The sequence below is a fragment of the Lacerta agilis genome, chromosome 3 (assembly GCF_009819535.1).
Source record: "Lacerta agilis isolate rLacAgi1 chromosome 3, rLacAgi1.pri, whole genome shotgun sequence".
Classification (NCBI taxonomy): domain Eukaryota; kingdom Metazoa; phylum Chordata; class Lepidosauria; order Squamata; family Lacertidae; genus Lacerta; species Lacerta agilis.
In genome coordinates, this window is record NC_046314.1 from 112,657,087 (window position 1) to 112,677,159 (window position 20,073).

The window sequence follows — 20,073 nt, forward strand, 5'->3', positions numbered from 1 at the left end:
GGACTGCAAAAAGATCAAACTTATCCATCCTTAAAGAAATCAGCCCTGAATGCTCACTGGAAGGACAGATCCTGAAATTGAGGCTCCAGTACTTTGGCCACCTCATGAGAAGACAAGACTCCCTGGAAAAGACCCTGATGTTGGGAAAGATGGAGGGCACAAGGAGAAGGGGACGACAGAGGATGAGATGGTTGGACAGTGTTCTTGAAGCGACTAGCATGACTTTGGCCAAACTGCGGGAGGCAGTGAAAGATAGGCGTGCCTGGCGTGCTCTGGTCTATGGGGTCACGAAGAGTCGGACACGACTGAATGACTGAACAACAACTACTACTAAGAATAATAATTTTAGGAGGCAAGCCTACCCTTCCTTCAGGTAACAGCAAGGTTCCAACAATGCGGTGGGGACAGGTGAGGGGTGAGCTATTTACCTGAGGGATACATCCCCCTGGCACTGCCTATGTGGGACATTGAATCCTCCTCATAAAAGTTTCGTTTGATTCAAGCTATCTCCCTCTGAAACATGAATACAGCACATCTGAATGTTTGTGATCTTACTTCTGTGGAAACTGCTATGACTGACGGAATGCAGGAATGCCTTTCCAGAGCCACGTGATTTTGGCAACGTTCTCTTCCTCGTCAGCCTAATTCACAATGTCCCAAGGAGATTACAATTATGGGAAGCCCAGCCCTCTCTTGGCAACCTTTGGGGCTCCATTTGGCTTAAAAGCCGGCATTCGGCTTTGCCACCACAACTCATCCTGAGCCATGAAGATCCTTCACCTGTGCTTGGCAGTCCTCTCCTTGCTGCTCCTGGTTTCCCCAGGTAAGGGACGGAGAGGAAGAAGACAGAGGGACACCTGCCAGTCATTTGTGGGGCGGAAGAGGGAGAGGCATCCAGTTGCTGTTCTGTGACTTTGCAAAGGAAGCTAACTTTTTGTGCTAGAGACGTTTCTTTAGTGGTAATCTCTTTAGTGGGAATTATTTGCATAAAAATGTACCCGTATTTTTCGCTCCATAAGATGCACTTTTTTCCTCCTAGAAAGTAAGGGGAAATATCTGTGCGTCTTATGCAGCGAATGGTGGTCCCTGGAGCTGAATTGCCCAGGGGCCAAAAGAGGATCATGCTTTTTATTTTACAAGGAGAAAAGGGGGTGTTGAAAGGACCCCGCTCAGCAGCTGATCAGCAAGAGATCGGGAGAGAGATAAGAGTCCCGGCTCCCTTTCAGCCCTGCCCTCATGCCCAGGCCTCCATTGTTGAATGTGCTGCAGAGGGAGGTTGTTTGTTTCCCCAGCGACATGTGACTGGCTGATTAGATTATCTGTCTGGAAACTGTAGAAAAGGCTCCCTTTCCATTAGAAGCTGTAGAAGTGTGAGTTGAACCCCATAAAAATGGGGCTTTTCCTCTTTGCTTTTCCCCCTTTGCAAAAAAAACTGCAAAACTTTTAGCTGATATAAAAAAAACCAGGGTTTTTCCCTTTGCAAAAATGCTGCAAAACTTTTAGCTGATCCTCAAAAAAACAGGGCTTTTAGAGGAGGAAGGGGGGAATTTTTTTTTTTACTTGTTTCCTCCTCTAAAAACGAGGTGCGCCCTATGGTCCGGTGCGCCCTATGGAGCGAAAAATACGGTATATATCAGACAAAATTACCTACAAACGTGTGTCTATTAGGGGAAATATGTACTGTTTTGCTGAATTTCCCCCATTATGCACATCATTGCTATGCAATTTCCTCAAATATAACCTATATTTTCATTCTCTTCTCATGAAGTTATACTGTTTCATGTGCAGTTTAGTAGACCCATTAAAAAAACCAAAACCAATTCTTGAAGGGAGAACTGCCTTTCGGAGGACGACTGTGCTTTGATGTTCACATGTTGACTTCATTATGGTGCAGTAATTGCAGCACATGTAAAACTGGTTAAGAAAAAACAAAAGTAGCCTCCTCTTTTCTCAGTTTGGTCAGATTTTATGGAATTCTATGCAATTTTATGGAATACGTTTTTACAAAGTAAGATTTCGTTTTGTCTCTTCCACAGGTCTTTCAATAAATTTGGCATATGTGGCATCTTATTAGTGGGGAAAGTTTCTTGATACAATTTACAGCCTTTTATTCTGGGTAGTCCTTGGGGCTCTGATGGCTTCAGTTACAGGCTTCCGTTTCTCTATAACTTATAAGCCATGTGTGCCTCACTTCTTGGTGTCCTGTTTCATAGCTGACACCCTGCACTCAAGAGCAAATATCTGTACAACTACATTTACCATTTCTTCTTGTGAATGTATCAAGGGCAGTGGCTGGGGGATAGGGGTTTTAATGCCACAGCACCCAGAGAGTCACAGAGTCACTCCTGTTTAAAGCGCTGTGGAGTTGTGCCTCTCTTTCTTCCCATTGTGAATTAACTTCTCCCCACTTACGTTTGTTTCTCTCTTTGCACAGGATCTGCATGGGAGGAACCTTACAGTGTGAGCACATGTTATGCTTCCTACGGTATTTGCAAGGAGGAAAGTTGTCCCTATAATATGCAACAGATTGGAACGTGTGCTAAAAATTGGGTCTGTTGCACAGGATCTGCACAGGAGGAACCTTACAGTGTGAACACATGTTATGCTTCCGGCGGTGTTTGCATGAAGGAAAGTTGTCCCGATAATATGGAACAGATTGGAATGTGTGGTTATACTGATAATTGGGTCTGTTGCACAAGGTAATTTCTGCTTGCCAGAGGAGAATTACACCTCCTTCCCCTCCCCCATCAGCCTCTGGATTGGTCATTTTAAGGATCCTCTGACTCGGTTGATTGAGGCTTAGGGACCCAATGAACTGAGAAAATGGTTTCATTACATACAAGCTGGAAAACCTTTAGGATGCCTGTGACAATTAACTCTAGATTGGTCTGCATGTTTACAATAATTTGTCTGATTCCTTTTTTTGCATCATCTCATCCACTGTTGATTTCCATTAAAACCCTTCTTATATCCACTTTGATAATTACAAATCTCATTTTCACAAGTCAATGAGTACCAGCATTATTGACCTAAATAGTTAATTGCTCCAAGTACCAAATGCAGAGTCCCCTAAATTGACCATCCTTCGCCTGCAAGCTCAAAAATGGGCTATGTGAGAATCGGCCAAGGGCGGCACATCGAATTGGGAATCGCTGCTTTGCCATGCAACACTCCTGACCCCACCTACCTGCTCCTGCTGCTAGGGCCTGCTCTGCCACTGCCACACACCCTACCCTCATTGGCAGAGAAGCAGCACGACCATCGCTGCCAATTTTAAGCAAGATGCTGCCATTGTGCTTCCTCACTGGCAGAACCAGCGGGGCAAGTGGGGCACCAACATGTTTGTTGTCTGAGGGGCTTCTGCCACCTGAAGCAGGGTCCTCACCTGCCTCATGGCTGGTCCAGCTCTGCAGTCAGCCCTGTCTTTGACCCCTTTGCTCTGTGAGCTTATGCCAGTTCTCCTTTCACGGATCCCTAAACCACACCGTATTGCACATGAGTGCTCACTGGAAGGGCAGATCCTGAAGTTGAGACTCCAGTACTTTGGCCACCTCATGAGAAGAGAAGAGTCCCTGGAAAAGACCCTGATGTTGGGAAAGATGGAGGGCACTAGGAGAAGGGGACGACAGAGGACGAAATGGCTGGACAGTGTTCTCGAAGCTACTAACATGAGTTTGGCCAAACTGCGAGAGGCAGTGGAGGATAGGGGTGCCTGGCGTGCTCTGGTCCATGGGGTCATGAAGAGTCGGACACAAATAAATGACTGAACAACAACAATTGCACATGTAATTTCTTGTGCAGCTTCATCCATTGTCTATCTCAGTGCATAAGGGATGTCTATTCTGCAGCTTTAATAGGTGCTGCGCACTTACTCAGTGTGGTGTTCTGCCCTCCACCATTTAAGTGGAGGGCAGGACACAGTATTACAGCCCTCAGTATTACATACCATACATGCAAATCTGAAAGAAGGAATTTGGTCCTGGGTCACTGCAGAGAAATTAGCAACTGGACTGAATGAACCCCTTGGTGCCAGTACCTCCCGTGTTTCTCAAAACATTGTCACAAAATTGTGAGCAATATTCCTGTTTCCCCAGAACTCTTCCTCGGGGCCACAAAGAGAACCAATCCCTGTCATCCATAACATCCAGTCTGCAGGAGAATTTTGGAGATCTTGAAAGATTGCTCACTATTTCGTGACTTTTTAAATTGCTCCTAGGAAACAGTGTAACTCAGGGGGTAAGGATGGTCCAGAGGTTGGATTCAGTTCTTATTGAAAGGTGAATCTACCTTATTCACAGTTTCTGAAAATGAAAAACTCAAGTTGAGACCTATCCCCACCCAATGGTTTATCATCTTGAAATCTTTTTTATGGTCCAACATGGCACGCTTTGTATTTCCATATCTCAAACATGGTCACTTTGCTATGAAACTGAATTAAGTGTTTTTGTTTGTTTGTTTTGCTGGTTTCTACATTTTAGTTCAGAGGAGTGATAGATGCCTTTGAAAAATAGAAGATGCTCCCTCTCTTTGAGAGCCGCTGGATCCCGCTTCATCCCCAGCTAGGGACGTCTTCTCCAAAGCATCCAGATTGGAAAAAAGCAACATTTGCAAGGTTTACATGAGCTTGTGCCTTGCAATAAAAGCAGATCCAAAAGCCCTTTCTCCTCTGTTGTTTTTATTTCTAAGCATGAGTGTTATTGTTAATGAAGCCAAAATGGTACCCTACACCTATGAGAAGGAGGTGTCAGCAGGCAGGGTTGTGCAGAGACCCAAAACATCATTAGAAAGAAGCCTAAAAGATGATACAGAGATGATACAGAGGGTGATACAGAGGGTGTAGTATTGATATTGGGTCATAAAACCTTTCACCCAAGTAGTGCTGCTGGCCGGCACTGCAATCAATCACCTTTACGATCGTCTCCGACATCAATGGCGCCCAGGCACACTTCTCGCTGCGCCCTGAGCGTTCTTCAGTTGCAGAGTGAATCACAGCGTCGGGATGGCTTTTAGGTCTGCTTCTCCGTGGTGTCTGAAATAACTTGACAGACGCCAGTGCTACTAAACTAAACTAGGCTTTATTTAGTAGCACATACACAAGTCCTACAGACTTGAGCTGCATGCTTGCAGCAAACTAAGAAACTCACATTCAGCAGTAACGGTACACTGAACACAGAGTAAGGCGAAAGGGAAAGTGAAACCAAACCTCCCCTTTTCTAGACAAAGGAAAAGTGCCCGTATTACAGTGGGCAAGGCTAGACTCCCAGGATCAGAACGCCTCTTGCATCATTAACTCTAAGATGCCCAGAAACCTGACAGGGCAGTTAGTTCTATAGCTTAGTGGGATGAGGATGACGACGACAACAACAACAACAACAACAATAATTTACTTATACCCCACCCATCTGGCTGTGTTTCCCCAGCCACTCCGGACGGCTCCCGACAGAATATTAAAAACACAACATAGCATCAAACATTAAAAACTTCCCTAAACAGGGATGCCTTCAGGTGTCTTCTAAAAGTCAGGTAGTTGTTTATTTCCTTGACATCTGAAGGGAGGGTGTTCCACAGGGTGAGCGCCAATACCGAGAAGTCGCTCTGCCTGGTCCCCTGTAACCTCAATTCTTGCAGTGAGGAAACCTCCAGAAGGCCCTTGGAGCTGGACCTCCATGTCCGGGCTGAATGATGGGGGGTGGAGATGCTCCTTCAGGTCTACTGGGCTGAGGCTGTTTAGGTCTTTAAAAGTCAGCACCGACACTTTGAATTGTGCTCGGAAACGTACTGGGAGCCAATGTATGGCTTTCAGGACGGGTGTTACATGGTTTTGGCAGCCACTCCCAGTCACCAGTCTAGTTGCCGCATTCTGGATTAGTTATTGTTTCTGGGTCACCTTCAAAGGTAGCCCCACATAGAAGATATTGCAGTAGTCCAAGCGGGAGATAACTAGAGCATGCACCACTCTGGTGAGACAGTCTGTGGGCAGGTGGAGCTGGTAGACAGCTGCCCTGGACACAGAATTGACCTGCACATCCATGGACAGCTGTGAGTCCAAAATGACTCCTAGGCTGCACACCTGGTCCTTCAGGGGCACAGTTGCCCCATTCAGGACCAGGGAGTCCTCCACACCCGTCCGCATCTGTGTAGAGCATTTGTGATGCATGCAGCAAGTCCCAGCTTCTACCCCAGCATCTGCAGGTATGGCTGGGAATGTCTGGAATCCTGGAGAGCCACTGCCAATCTGTGCAGACAGTATTCAGCTAAATGGAGAAATGGCCTGACAGGATGGGTGACACCTGGCTTGAGAGCAGTACATGTGAAAAGGATCTAGGAGTCTTGGTAGACCATAAACTTGACATGAGTCAACAGTGTGATGCAGCAGCTAAAAGAGCCAATGCAATTCTGGGCTGCATCAAGATCAAGGGAAGTAATAGTACCACTGTATTCCGCTCTGGTCAGACCTCACCTGGAATACTGTGTCCAGTTCTGGGCACCACAGTTCAAGAAGGATACTGACAAGCTGGAACGTGGATACTGACAAGCTGCAAGTGGAAGAAAGCTTTGGTCAAGCTCATTGCTAGGGATGGAGAAGAAATTTGAGGGTTTTTTCCTCAATCCAGAATTGTTGATGCTTGTCCTCAACATGCTGCTTTAAACAAGGATGGAGAAGGTCCGTGGTAAAGTCCCCAGCCTCTCCAGGCAGGCCTGGGAGTGTCCTGGATAGACACTGTCAGTCAGTGTAGAGCAGGCTTCCTCAACCTCGGCCCTCCAGATGTTTTGAGACTACAATTCCCATCATCCCTGACCACTGGTCCTGCTAGCTTGGGATCATGGGAGTTGTAGGCCAAAATTGAGGAAGCCTGGTGTGGACAATATTGCGCTGGATGAACCAATGGCCTGACTCATTGTGACTTCACACACCGATGGCCAGGCTCTGGCATTGTTTGGAAAAGAGGAGGGATCCTGTAAGCCAGACATGGAAACCCTGCCAGCAGTAACTTGAGAGATCCCACAACCCTGATCTCAGTGCAAGATCTCCAAGGCAGCCTATAACTGCAGCACCCTTCAAAGAGGGTCATCCAGCCTCAGCTCCGACGCTTCTCATGAGGAAGACCTGGATCAGTGTGGACACGAATGTTAGAGATTTCAGAGCTGTCTACGTGCAGAAATGCAGCTGTTATCTCCAAGCAATTAGTAGTTGGCAGAAAGCCCAGATCTGCTCTCTCTCAGACCCTTAGCAACGACCTGTGATTGGTCAATGAGTTCCTTAAGAGTGAGCTCTGTGTGAGAGCTTTGTGGTTAGTGTGGTTAATGTGTTGGTTGTGTTAAGAAAGTGGTCAGTATAGAGAGAGAGAGAGAGAGAGAGAGAGAGAGGAAAAGATTTTATGTTTTGTTTCTTTTATTTTGTAAAGTCTGTAAATAGTAACTTTTGGATACTAGTTGCTTCAGTCAATAAATACTGTATATAGTTATCCAGTGAGTTGCTGAGTTCGTGCGTTGTGCTGTCCAGTCAATTACACAACAGCCAGAAGCTTCCCGAAAAGTCTGCGACTAACTCTGCGGTGTCCAGGAATACGTTATACTCCTGACACTAAATCTTAAGAACGAATCCTCATTGGCGTGTCAGAAACCAAAATTGTAGACTTCACCCTCAATTGCTCCAGATCTTTTGGAATGCAAGGCCTTTCAGACCTGGCTAGCATAGCAAAAATGTTTTGTTTGTCTCCTAAATGACAGCGGGTTATTTTACCCCCCCCCCCCACCGCCCGTTTCTTTTTATGTTGTGGTCTATTCCTGCTCGGATGCCTTACAGCCATTTTCTTTTTTAAAAAAATTATATCTGAAGATAGGTGCGTAGGTTTTAACAGAAAGGAATGTGGAAATCTTGGGTGATGCAATGTTAAAAGGAGCTGAGCATCTGTGGTCTGTAACTGCCATGTTGATTTTGTGGAAACCATTTTGATGGGCGGATTGCAGCAATATCTTTACAACGACATTTGATTTTAGAGGAGACTAGGGGGTTGGTGAGCCGTAGAATAGAGCCCACTGGTTTTAATTTTTTTAAAAGCCACCTTGGATTTTTTTTTGGGGGGGGGGGGTGAAGTATTGTTTGACGCTGTTACTAATACTAACAACAATACTTTGGGTAGGTGAGCATTTAAAAAAGTGCCCTTCCTTCAAGTAACCACAAGGGTCCAGCAATGTGGTGGGGACAGACTTGCCAGAGGGATGATGCCCAGTGGCAATGTGGCTGTTTATGGCTTGAAAGCTGCTATAAACAGATTTGCCTGGCACACTTCTGACGAGGCATTTAGCAGAGCTGAAATACAGTCCGCAGCGAAGTGTGAGGGAATTGGCCCTGAGTCTTGATTGATGAGCAACACACGATTCTCGTAGGCAGATTACTTTATTGCCTGTCATTAAGCTTAATGGTTGTTAAATACAGAGACTGCTGTGGATACTCTCAGCAGATCAAAACCGAAACTCTCTCAGTCACTGAAATAATGCAGTTACAGGTGGGTAGCCGTGTTGGTCTGCCATAGTCAAAACAAAATCAAAAATTCTTTCCAGTAGCACCTTAGAGACCAAGACTGCTGTGGATACTCTCAGCAGATCAAAACCGAAACTCTCTCAGTCACTGAAATAATGCAGTTACAGGTGGGTAGCCGTGTTGGTCTGCCATAGTCAAAACAAAATCAAAAATTCTTTCCAGTAGCACCTTAGAGACCAACTGAGTTTGTTCTTGGTATGAGCTTTCGTGTGCATGCACACTTCTTCAGATACAAATAATGAAATAATGCAATGCACATGTCCACGACTTCAGTGTCTTATCATTGCACCTGTGTAAGCAAAACAAAATAAATTAAAAAATTCCTTCCAGTAGCACCTTAGAGACTACCTACCTGTAACTGGAACCTGTGTAAGCAATCCAGCTACACAGCCGGAGCCTCGTGTGAAATACAGAAACTCACAGTTTTCTGAAGGAGAATGACCAATAGCCCAAGATGCAATTCCTATGTGGGGCAATGCATCCTCCTCATAAACTTTTCATTTGATCCAAGCGGGTGGCGCTGTGGGTTAAACCACAGAGCCCAGGGCTTGCTGATCAGAAGGTTGGCGGTTCGAATCCCCGCGACGGGGTGAGCTCCCGTTGCTCGGTCCCAGCTCCTGCCCACCTAGCAGTTCAAAAGCACATCAAAGTGCAAGTAGATAAATAGGTACCACTCTGGTGGGAAGGTAAACGGCATTTCTATGCACTGCTGCGGTTTGCAAGAAGCGGCTTCAGTCATGCTGACCACATGACCCGGAAGCTGTACGCCGGCTCCCTCGGCCAGTAATGCAAGATGAGCGCCGCAACCCCAGAGTCGGACACGACTGGACCTAATGGTCAGGGGTCCCTTTACCTTTTATCTCCCTCTGAAACATGAATACAGCAGATCTGAATGTTTGTGATCTGTAATTGGGATCTTACTTCTCTGGAAACTGCTATGACTGCCAGACTGCAGGAATACCTTTCCAGAGGCATGTGATTCTGGCAGCGTTCTCATCCACGTCAGCCTAATTCACAATGTCCCAAGGAGATTACAATTATGGGAAGCATGGGTGCAGCCAGGATTTATTTTAAGGGGGGGCCTGTGAAGTTGTGCCTCCTCTTCTCCCTCTTCTGAATGAGCTTTCCTTTCCCTTGTGGACCATAGTATTTGTTTCTTCCTCTACACAGGATTTTCCCTGTTACAACCAGATTTTATGTGCCTTGTATGGAATGGTATATCGGGTCCTCCCTCAAAGAGGGCACATGTTGCGGTGTGGCCTGGCAAACAAAACCTTTGTGTTGTGGGTGGGAATGTTTGGACAGCCACAACACCCTACTGGTGGGTCCCTCGATGCTGGGTGTAATTGGACCAATGGGATGCTAGCGAAAGAGATCGAGGGACCTACAAAAGCCCATGCAGGCGTCCCTGAGCTTCCTCTTTGGGCCAGTGCATCGGAACACCCCACCCACCTCTCCCTATATTTAGGGCTTGTGCTTGACCATGCTATGTGTCATCTGTCGTTGGGACAGGGGCATGGCAGGAATTTTCCCCACTTGGCTGATGGGCTGTTGCCACAACTTGTAAGGTTGCGGATAGGCTCCGGTTCAGGTGATAGGGATGGGAGAACGCTCTCACCATCCCTATGCGAAGGGTATTCCGTTACAGGAATCCAGGGACTTGATGGTTTGGTCAACCCCTGAGAGGGGGTTGTGCCCGTGTCTGAGTCCAGGCAGGGGGGTCGCTGGGGGTGGGGCAGTACGCCCCAGGTGACAGGGGAGGGGGGTGACAAGCAGCGGTCCCTCCCGCCACTCCCATGCGCCGCCGCTCCCTCCGTCACCCTGGGAGCAGCAGCGCACAGCCCGACGACGGAGTGCGCCTGTGCGACATTTTGCGCAGGCGCACTCCGTCGTCGGACCACCGCTTCTGTGCCCCGCTTTTGAGCTGCACAGCGAAAAGGTGGCTTGTGGGGTGTTTTCTTTCGCCACCCCGGGTAGCGCTGGTACCCGGCTTTCTGCTATCCAGGTGTTCACCCTTGGCTGACCTATGCTGGAGCCCTGGGTCAGCGCTACCTGCGGAGCAGGGAGCTAGTCGAACCAGAGCCTATGCAACCAATCACTTGCTGTAATCAATAAAGTTGTGGCCTAAATTCTGCCAAAAACCAAACCAAAAATTTGAGTCTTGTCTGAATTTATTTAAGGAGGAGGTTAAAGGTCTACAGGCGCAACTGCCTCCCGTTCTTGTGTCCTGCTGTCTTCGCTGACATTGGGAGCTGCCCACCATTGTATAATTGTTGCAGAAGGGAACTTCAGCTTGGCAAATGAGAATCAAACAAGGGTCCAGTGCAAAGTACCAATGTCATTTATCATTTCTCCTCCCCACACCTTGCCCCTCTCGCAGCATTTTCTGGGCTGATCATTTTGAGGAGTCTCTGATTTGGGTGGTTTCTTTTCTATTTTTCTTTTAATTCTTTATTTTCTTTTTCTTTTATATTATTTTCTTTATTTTACAACACACACACACACACACACTTAACAAACAAATCATGACACATAACAACACCTAATCAAAACAACAAGAACACACAAACACAAACAAACAAACAAACAAACAGCAACAGAACAACCCCCCCCCAAATATATAAATAAAACATAATAACGTACAGAAACTTATACAAAACAACTCATCCACAATATATATATATACCATATTTCAGGCACGTCCAACAGGTAGATCGTGATCTACCAGTAGATCACTGGACGTCTGTGGTAGATCACTGGTAGATCACTGGCTCCCCCAAAGAAGCTCAACAACTTTGGCTCCCCTTAAAAAAGCTCATTTTTTTGCCCTGCACCTGCCAAAAACAGGGATTTCCTCCTCCAAAAAAAAGCTCAACAACTTTGACCTCAACCCAAAAAAGGGGGTAGATCACTGCCAGTTTTTAACTCTGTAAGTAGATCACAGTGGCCACCCCTGCCATATTCAACTCTTCTTCTCTTCCAATTGACTTCCGTCATCCTCAATACAGTTTTCTTTCCAATTTTTGGTAAACTCTCTCCTTTTTAGTTTTTCTTAAATATCCCTTATACTTTCTGTTTTTAACTTAAGTACCATAAATTATTTTGCAGAAATTAATCAAAACAAGTCCAAATATTAATTTGAGGGCACTGCTTTTTAAGGTAATCTTTACATTTGGATTCTTTCCCCATTCTTTTGGATATTTTTATTTGGTCTGGCCTCTAATTACCGCTGTCAATCTAGCCAATTCCATATAATCAAATAATTTGTCTTGCCATTATTATTATTTTTGTTGGTTTTGGTTCTTTTTTCCCAATTTTTACCAATTAGTGTTCTCACAGCCCCTGAAGCATAAAGGAATATTTTCTTATTTTCTCTGGCAATATCTGTGTCTAATATCCCCAATTAAAAAAAGCCATTCTATTCCTTCAGAAACATTAAAAAAAATTAAAAAGCCAAAACAAAACTCATGACAGTCATTATATAGGTTGGTTGTGCAGCCTGCAAGATTTACAATTGTCTTAATTATGTTTTTCATTAATTAAACAGCCACTGGCAGTACAAAGTATCTCTAATGTAACCTTTTTTATTACACAGAATGTCATTTTCATAGAGCAGTGAGTACCAGCTGCCTGTTCCATTAGTTACACAAAGCATCAATTACTTAAGTGGTCCTTGAATACACCGTCCTTTGATTGCAAGCTTAATTGGTTGCGCTGCCAGTTGTTTTCATACCTTGCCCATTGCGAAAAACATCTATGGCAGAATCAGCCAAGGGTGTCACATCCTGCATAGCCCCAAATGGCCGTGATCTTGCCCAAAATCAGTGCTGATGATGCTGGTGCTTCTCTGCCACTGGCGGAAGCAGCAGGGCAGGAGGGGCACCCATGGGCATTATGCCTGGTTGGGGGCTTCTGCATCCTCACCTGCCTCAAGGCTCGTCCAGCTCTGGGATCAGCCCTGTCTTTGGTTGCTTTGCTCTGTGAGGTTTTGCCAGTTCCTCTTGGTCCAATCCTTCAATCACACAGCATTTGCATGTTTAGATTAATATGCAGTACCTCCATTCTTTATCTCAGTGGAAAAGGATCACTATAATAGTCAACCCTGAAGCTTTAATAACTACTGGGCATTTGCTCTGTGTGATCTTCTTCTCTCCACCTTGTCTGAATAGCTCAGGATTAAAGGTAAAGGGGCCCCTGACCATTAGATCCAGTCGTGTCCGACTCTGGGGTTGCGGTGCTCATCTCGCATTCATGGCCGAGGGAGCCGGCGTACTGTTGTACATACAGGTTAACACAGGGTTAAGCCTGGCAAGGATGTGACGTCCCTCTCTGGATATATGTACCAGTTGCTGTATGACTCTTCTGCTTTCGGTTTCGTTTGTCTTAGCACCATATTACAGGAGTGTGCTCCAGGCTAAGCTGTAAATAGTTCTTGAATAAACGTAGTTTGTAGATAAAAGACTACAGACTTCAGAAGCATCATTCTTAGGGACTAAGCTGCACCGCTCTGCTATACTCTGCGAAGAACTGCTCTGCTTTGAACTGTGAGTCGAATGCACAGGAGGAAGCGCGTGGACCCAGATCGTAAGCGTCCGAAAGCAGTCCAGCCTGCTGCCACTTATCTAAGTAATTAATTATACAACATACAGCTTCCGGGTCATGTGGCCAGCATGACTAAGCCACTTCTGGTGAACCAGAGCAGTACACAGAAATGCTGTTTACCTTCCTGCCGGAGCGGTACCTATTTATCTACTTGCACTTTGATGTGCTTTCAAACTGCTAGGTTGGCAGGAGCTGTGACCGAACAACGGGAGCTCACCCCATCTCAGGGATTCGAACCACCGACCTTCTGATCAACAAGCCCTAGGCTCAGTGGTTTAACCCACAGTGCCACCCGCATCCCAAGGATTAGGCTTAGCTCAGGATAAGGTCCCATATATTCCATGCAACCTTCAGTTGCAAGCATTTTGCACATGAAAGCACCAGGACTGGGCATGAAAGCTCAAAGCAGAAAAGGTAAACGCATTGGCCTTTGGCTGTTTCTGACCTGGAGATCCAATTACCCCTGATCTTTAGCCACAATGACAGCGACTCCATGGAGCGCAAAACAGAAGAGTGAAGCAGTTTCAGAAACAGGGAAGGGAAGGGGGAAATGGGATTAAGTGGTTAAGAGTGGTGGACTCATAATCTGGGGAACCGGGTTCGTGCCTGCACTCCTCCACATGCAGCTGCTGGGTGACCTTGGGCTAGTCACACTTCTCTGAAGTTTCTCAGCCCCACTCACCTCACGGAGTGTTTGTTGTGGGGGAGGAAGGGAAAGGAGAATGTTAGCTGCTTTGAGACTCCTTTGGGTAAAGCAGGATATCAAATCCAAACTACTCCTCCACCTCCACCTCCACCTCTTCCTCCTCCTCCTCCTCCTCTTCTTCTGTGGAAAGGAGAAAGCAAAAGTCAGGTTGAGCAATTATTATAAGGTGCAGAGTGGGACATGGCAGGTCAAGTGAGCAGAGAAGCAGAGTCCATCCAGTTTTAAAATATTTTTGAAAGTTGCCTTGAGTCTTGTTTGAAAAAGGTGTCTGAGAAATAGGATGGTGATGATTGGAAGAAAGAGAAGTAGAAGAGGGCGTGTGAAGGTTGCCCTTCCTTCAAGTATGCACAAGAATCCATCATTTGACCTTTGAAATGTCCTTGCCCTGCCTGTCCCCACTCAACCTCTTCAATCAGTGGACTTGAATCTTTTCTTTTTGAAGAACTGTTTGAAGCTATTACTACTACCAGTGATTTTTCCTGGGAGGCCACAGGGGTACACATACCTCTAAATATTTTGTGAATCTAAGTTTGGCTGAATTGAGTGGCAGTCTTTCAATATGAGTAAACATTTTTTTTTAAAGAAAAAAGCTACTACTACTAAGAATTATGAATTATGGTGCTGGAGGTATTAATGATGTATGGAAGTGAGAGCTGGACCGTAAAGAAGGCTGATCGCTGAAGCATTGATGCTTTTGAATTATGGTGCTGGAGGAGACTCTTGAGAGTCATAGATTCATAGAATCATAGAGTTGGAAGAGATCCCAAGGGGCATCCAGTCCAACCCCCTGCCAAGCAGGAAACACCATCAAAGCATTCCTGACAGATGGCTGTCAAGCCTCTGCTTAAAGACCTCCAAAGAAGTAGACTCCACCACACTCCTTGGTAGCAAATTCCACTGCTGAAAAGCTCTCACTGTCAGGAAGTTCTTCCTAATGTTTAGGTGGAATCTTCTTTCTTGTAGTTTGAATCCATTGCTCCGTGTCAGCTTCTCTGGAGCAGCAGAAAACAACCTTTCACCCTCCTCCATATGACATCCTTTTATATATTTGAACATGGCTATCATCCCATTGACTGCAAAAAGATCAAGCATATCTATCCTTAAAGAAATCAGACCTGAGTGCTCACTGGAAGGACTGATCCTGAAGTTGAGGCTCCAGTACTTTGGCCACCACATGAGAAGAGAAGACTCCCTGGAAAAGACCCTGATGTTGGGAAAGATGGAGGGCACAAGGAGAAGGGAACGACAGAGGATGAGATGGTTGGACAGTGTTCTCGAAGCGACTAGCATGAGTTTGGCCAAACTGCGGGAGGCAGTGAAAGATAGGCGTGCCTGGCGTGCTCTGGTCTATGGGGTCACGAAGAGTCGGACACGACTGAACGACTGAACAACAACTACTACTAAGAATAATAATTTTAGGAGGCAAGCCTACCCTTCCTTCAGGTAACAGCAAGGTTCCAACAATGCGGTGGGGACAGGTGAGGGGTGATACACCCCCCTGGCACTGCCTATGTGGGACATTGAATCCTCCTCATAAAAGTTTCGTTTGATTCAAACTATCTCCCTATGAAACACGAATACACCACATCTGAATGTTTGTGATCTTACTTCTGTGGAAACTGCTATGACTGACGGAATGCAGGAATGCCTTTCCAGAGGCACGTGATTTTGGCAACGTTCTCTTCCACGTCAGCCTAATTCACAATGTCCCAAAGAAATTACAATTATGGGAAGCCCAGCCCTCTCTTGGCAACCTTTGGGGCTCCATTTGGCTTAAAAGCCGGCATTCGGCTTTGCCACCACAATTCATCCTGAGCCATGAAGATCCTTCACCTGTGCTTGGCAGTCCTCTCCTTGCTGCTCCTGGTTTCCCCAGGTAAGGGACAGAGAGGAAGAAGACAGAGGGACACCTGCCAGTCATTTGTGGGGCAGAAGAGGGAGAGGCATCCAGTTGCTGTTCTGTGGCCTTGCAAAGGAAGCTAAACTTTCTCACTAGAGATGTTTCTTTAGTGGAAATCTCTTTAGTGGGAATTCTTTAAATTAAAATGTATATATCAGACAAAATTGCCTACAAAATGTATCTATTATGGGAAATATGCACTGTGTTGCTGAATTTCCCCCATTATGCAATTTCCCCTATTATAGCCTATATTTTCATGCTACCGTATTTTTCGCTCCATGAGACGCACTTTTTTCCTCCTAAAAGGTAAGGGGAAATATCTGTGCGTCTTATGGAGCGAATGGTGGTCCCTGGAGCTGAATTGCCCAGGGGCCAAAAGAGGATCATGCTTTTTATTTTACAAAGAGAAAAGGGGGTGTTGAAAGGACCCCGCTCAGCAGCTGATCAGCAAGAGATCGGGAGAGAGATAAGAGTCCCGGCTCCCTTTCAGCCCTGCCCTCATGCCCAGGCCTCCATTGTTGAATGTGCTGCAGAGGGAGGTTGTTTTTTCCCCAAGCAACATGTGACTGGCTGATTAGATCATCTGTCTGGAAACTGTAGAAAAGGCTCCCTTTCCTCTAGAAGCTGCAGAAATGTGAATTCAACCCGATAAAAATGGGGCTTTTCCTCTTTGCTTTTCCCCCTTTGCAAAAAAGCTGCAAAACTTTTAGCTGATCTCAAAAAACAGGGTTTTTCCCTTTGCAAAAAAGCTGCAAAACTTTTAGTTGATCCTTAAAAATACCAGGGCTTTTCCCTTTGCAAAAAAGCTGCAAAACTTTTAGCTGATCCTCAAAAAAAATTTTTTTTACTTGTTTCCTCCTCTAAAAACAAGGCACGTCCTATGGTCCGGTGCACCCTATGGAGCGAAAAATACGGTATATATCAGACAGAATTGCCTACAAACGTGTGTCTATTAGGGGAAATATGCACTGTGTTGCTGAATTTCCCCCATTATGCACATCATTGCTATGCAATTTCCCCAAATATATCCTATATTTTCATTCTCTTCTCATGAAGTTATACTGTTTCATGTGCAGTTTAGTAGACCCATTAAAAAAAAACATTACTTGAAGGGAGAACTGCCTTTGATGGTCACATGTTGACTTCATTATGGTGCAGTAATTGCACCACATGTAAAACTGGTTAAGAAAAAACAAAAGTAGCCTCCTCTTTTCTCAGTTTGGTTAGATTTTATGGAATTCTTTGCAATTTTATGGAATACGTTTTTACAAAGTAAGATTTCGTTTTGTCTCTTCCACAGGTCTTTCAATAAATTTGCCATATGTAGCATCTTAGTAGTGGGGAAAGTTTCTTGATACAATATACAGCCTTTTATTCTGGGTAGTCCTTGGGGCTCTGATGTCTTCAGTTACAGGCTTCCGTTTCTCTATAACTTATAAGCCATCTGTGCCTCAATTCTTGCTCTCCTGTTTCGTAGACTGACACCCTCCACTTACGAGCAAATATCTGGATACCCACATTTACCATTTCTTCTTGTGAATGTATCAAGGGTGGTAAAAATCAGTGGTCAGTGGCTGGGGGGGGGTTAGGGGTTGGAAGGCCACAGCACCCAGAGAGTCACAGAGCCACTCCTGTTCAAAGCGCTGTGGAGTTGTGCCTCTCTTTCTTCCCATTGTGAATTAACTTCCTTCTCCCCGCTTATGTTTGTTTCTCTCTTTGCACAGGATCTGCACAGGAACATAAAAAGTCGGAAAGGTGTTATGCTGCCGGCGGTTATTGCCTGCAGGATTATTGTCCCAATGATATGGAACGGATTGGAATGTGTGATTATGATTGGGTCTGTTGCATAAGGTAATTTCTGCTTGCCAGAGGAGAATAACACCTCCTGCCCCTCCCCCATCAGCCTCTGGATTGGTCATTTTAAGGAGCCTCTGACTCGGTTGACTGAGGCTTAGGGACCCAATGAACTGAGAAAATGGTTTCATTACATACAAGCTGGAAAACTTTTAGGATGCCTGTCACAATTAACTCTAGATTGGTCTGCATGTTTACAATAATTTGTCTGATTCATTTTTTTTGCATCATCTCATCCACTGTTGATTTCAATTAAAACCCTTCTTATATCCACTTTGATAATTACAAATCTCATTTTCATAGGTCAATGAGTACCAGCTATCTGCTCCATTAATTACCCAAGGCATTATTGACCTAAATAGTTAATTGCTCCAAGTACCAAATGCAGAGTCCCCTAAATTGACCATCCTTTGCCTGCAAGCTCAAAAAAGGGCTATGTGAGAATTGGCTAAGGGCGGCACATTGAATTGGGAATCGCTGCTTTGCCATGCTGCCAGCAACACTCCTGACCCCATCTACCTGCTCCTGCGGCTAATGCCTCCTCTGCCACTGCCACACACCCTACCCTCATTGGCAGAGAAGCAGCACGACCATTGCTGCCAATTTTAAGCAAGATGCTGCCATGGTGCTTCATCACTGGCAGAACCAGCAGGGAAAGAGGGGCATCAACATGTTTGTTGCCTGAGGGGCTTCTGCCACCTGAAGCAGAGTCCTCACCTGCCTCATGGCTGGTCCAGCTCTGCAGTCAGCCCTGTCTTTGCCGCTTTGCTCTGTGAGCTTATGCCAGTTCTCCTTTCACGGATCCCATGTAATTTAATAATAATAAGTTTTTATTTATACCCCGCCCTTCCCAGCCAAAAACCGGGCTCAGGGCGGCTAACACTAATTAAAATTCCAGCAAAAACATAACACAATCAATTTAAAATAACAGATTAAAATGCAAATTTTAAAATTCAATATCTATAACTGCAGTCTCATTTTCAAATAACCCACCAATAAAAGAATGAAGCATAAATATCAAACAGAAACCAACCCAAAGGCCAGGTGGAACAGCTCCGTCTTGCAGGCCCTGCGGAAAGATGCCAAATCCCGCAGGGCCCTGGTCTCTTGTGATAGACTGTTCCACCAAGTCGGGGCCAATACTGAGAAAGCCCTGGCCCTAGTTGAGGCCAACCTAGCGTCTTTGTTGCTTGGGACCTCCGAAAGATTATTATTTGAGGACCTTAAGGTCCTACATGGGACATACCAGGAGAGGCGGTCCCTTAGGTACAAGGGTTTCTTGTGCAGCTTCATCCATTGTTTATCTCAGTGCCTAAGGGATGTCTACTCTGCAGCTTTAACAGCTGTTGGGCACTTACTCAGTGTGGTGTTCTGCCCTCCACCATTTAAGATTAGCTCAGTATTTCATCCCACACATTCCATGCAAATCTCCCACATTCAATTCCAAGCAGCTTCATTTTTCATTTTATTTTTTAAAGAAAGAACCTGAGGATTACCTCAGTATTACATACCGTACATGCAAATCTGATAGAAGGAATTTGGTCCTGGGTCACTGCAGAGAAATTAGCAACTGGACTGAATGAACCCCTTGGTGCCAGTACCTCCCGTGTTTCTCAAAACGTTGTCACAAATTGTGAGCAAGCTTCCTGTTTCCCCAGAACTCTTCCTTGGGGCCACAAAGAGAACCAATCCCTGTCGTGCATAATTTCCAGTCTGCAGGAGAATTTTGGAGATCTTGAAAGATTGCTCACTATTTCGTGACTTTTTTAATTGCTCCCGGGAAACAGTGTAACCCAGGGGGTAAGGATGGTCCAGAGGTTGGATTCAGTTCTTATTGAAAGGTGAATCTACCTTATTCAAAGTTTCTGAAAATGAAAAACTCAAGTTGAGACCTATCCCCACCCAATGGTTTATAATCTTGAAATCTTTTTTATGGTCCAACATGGCATGCTTTGTATTTCCATGTCTCAAACATGGTCACTTTGCTATGAAACTGAATTAAGTGTTTTTGTTTGTTTGTTTTGCTGGTTTCTACATTTTAGTTCGGAGGTGTGATAGGTGCCTTTGAAAAATGGAAGATGCTCCCTCTCTTTGAGAGCCGCTGGATCCCGCTTCATCCCCAGCTAGGGACGTCTTCTCCAAAGCATCCAGATTGGAAAAAAGCAACATTTGCAAGGTTTACATGAGCTTGTGCCTTGCAATAAAAGCAGATCCAAAAGCCCTTTCTCCTCTGTTGTTTTTATTTCTAAGCATGAGTGTTATTGTTAGTGAAGCCAAAATGGTACCCTACACCTATGAGAAGGAGGTGTCAGCAGGCAGGGTCGTGCAGAGGCCCAGAGTGGCTGGGGAAATCCAGCCAGATGGGCGGGGGTACAAATTATTATTATTATTATTATTATTATTATTATTATTATTATTATTATTAAAACATCATGAGAAAGAAGCCTAAAAGAGGGTGAGGATCCC

The 20,073-nt window shown here is 45.3% G+C and overlaps 1 long non-coding RNA gene across 2 annotated transcripts; it reads left to right on the forward strand.

The window, feature by feature from the left end:
• Positions 1-727: 727 nt before the first annotated feature.
• Positions 728-19,825, forward strand: LOC117044748. Of its 2 annotated transcripts, none has more exons than XR_004426340.1 (3): positions 728-823; positions 2,564-2,699; positions 19,650-19,825. It is a non-coding gene; the product is annotated as an uncharacterized LOC117044748 (long non-coding RNA). The 2 variants fall into 2 exon arrangements; XR_004426339.1 differs by lacking the exon at positions 19,650-19,825 and adding an exon at positions 4,479-4,654.
• The last annotated feature ends 248 nt before the right edge of the window (positions 19,826-20,073 follow it).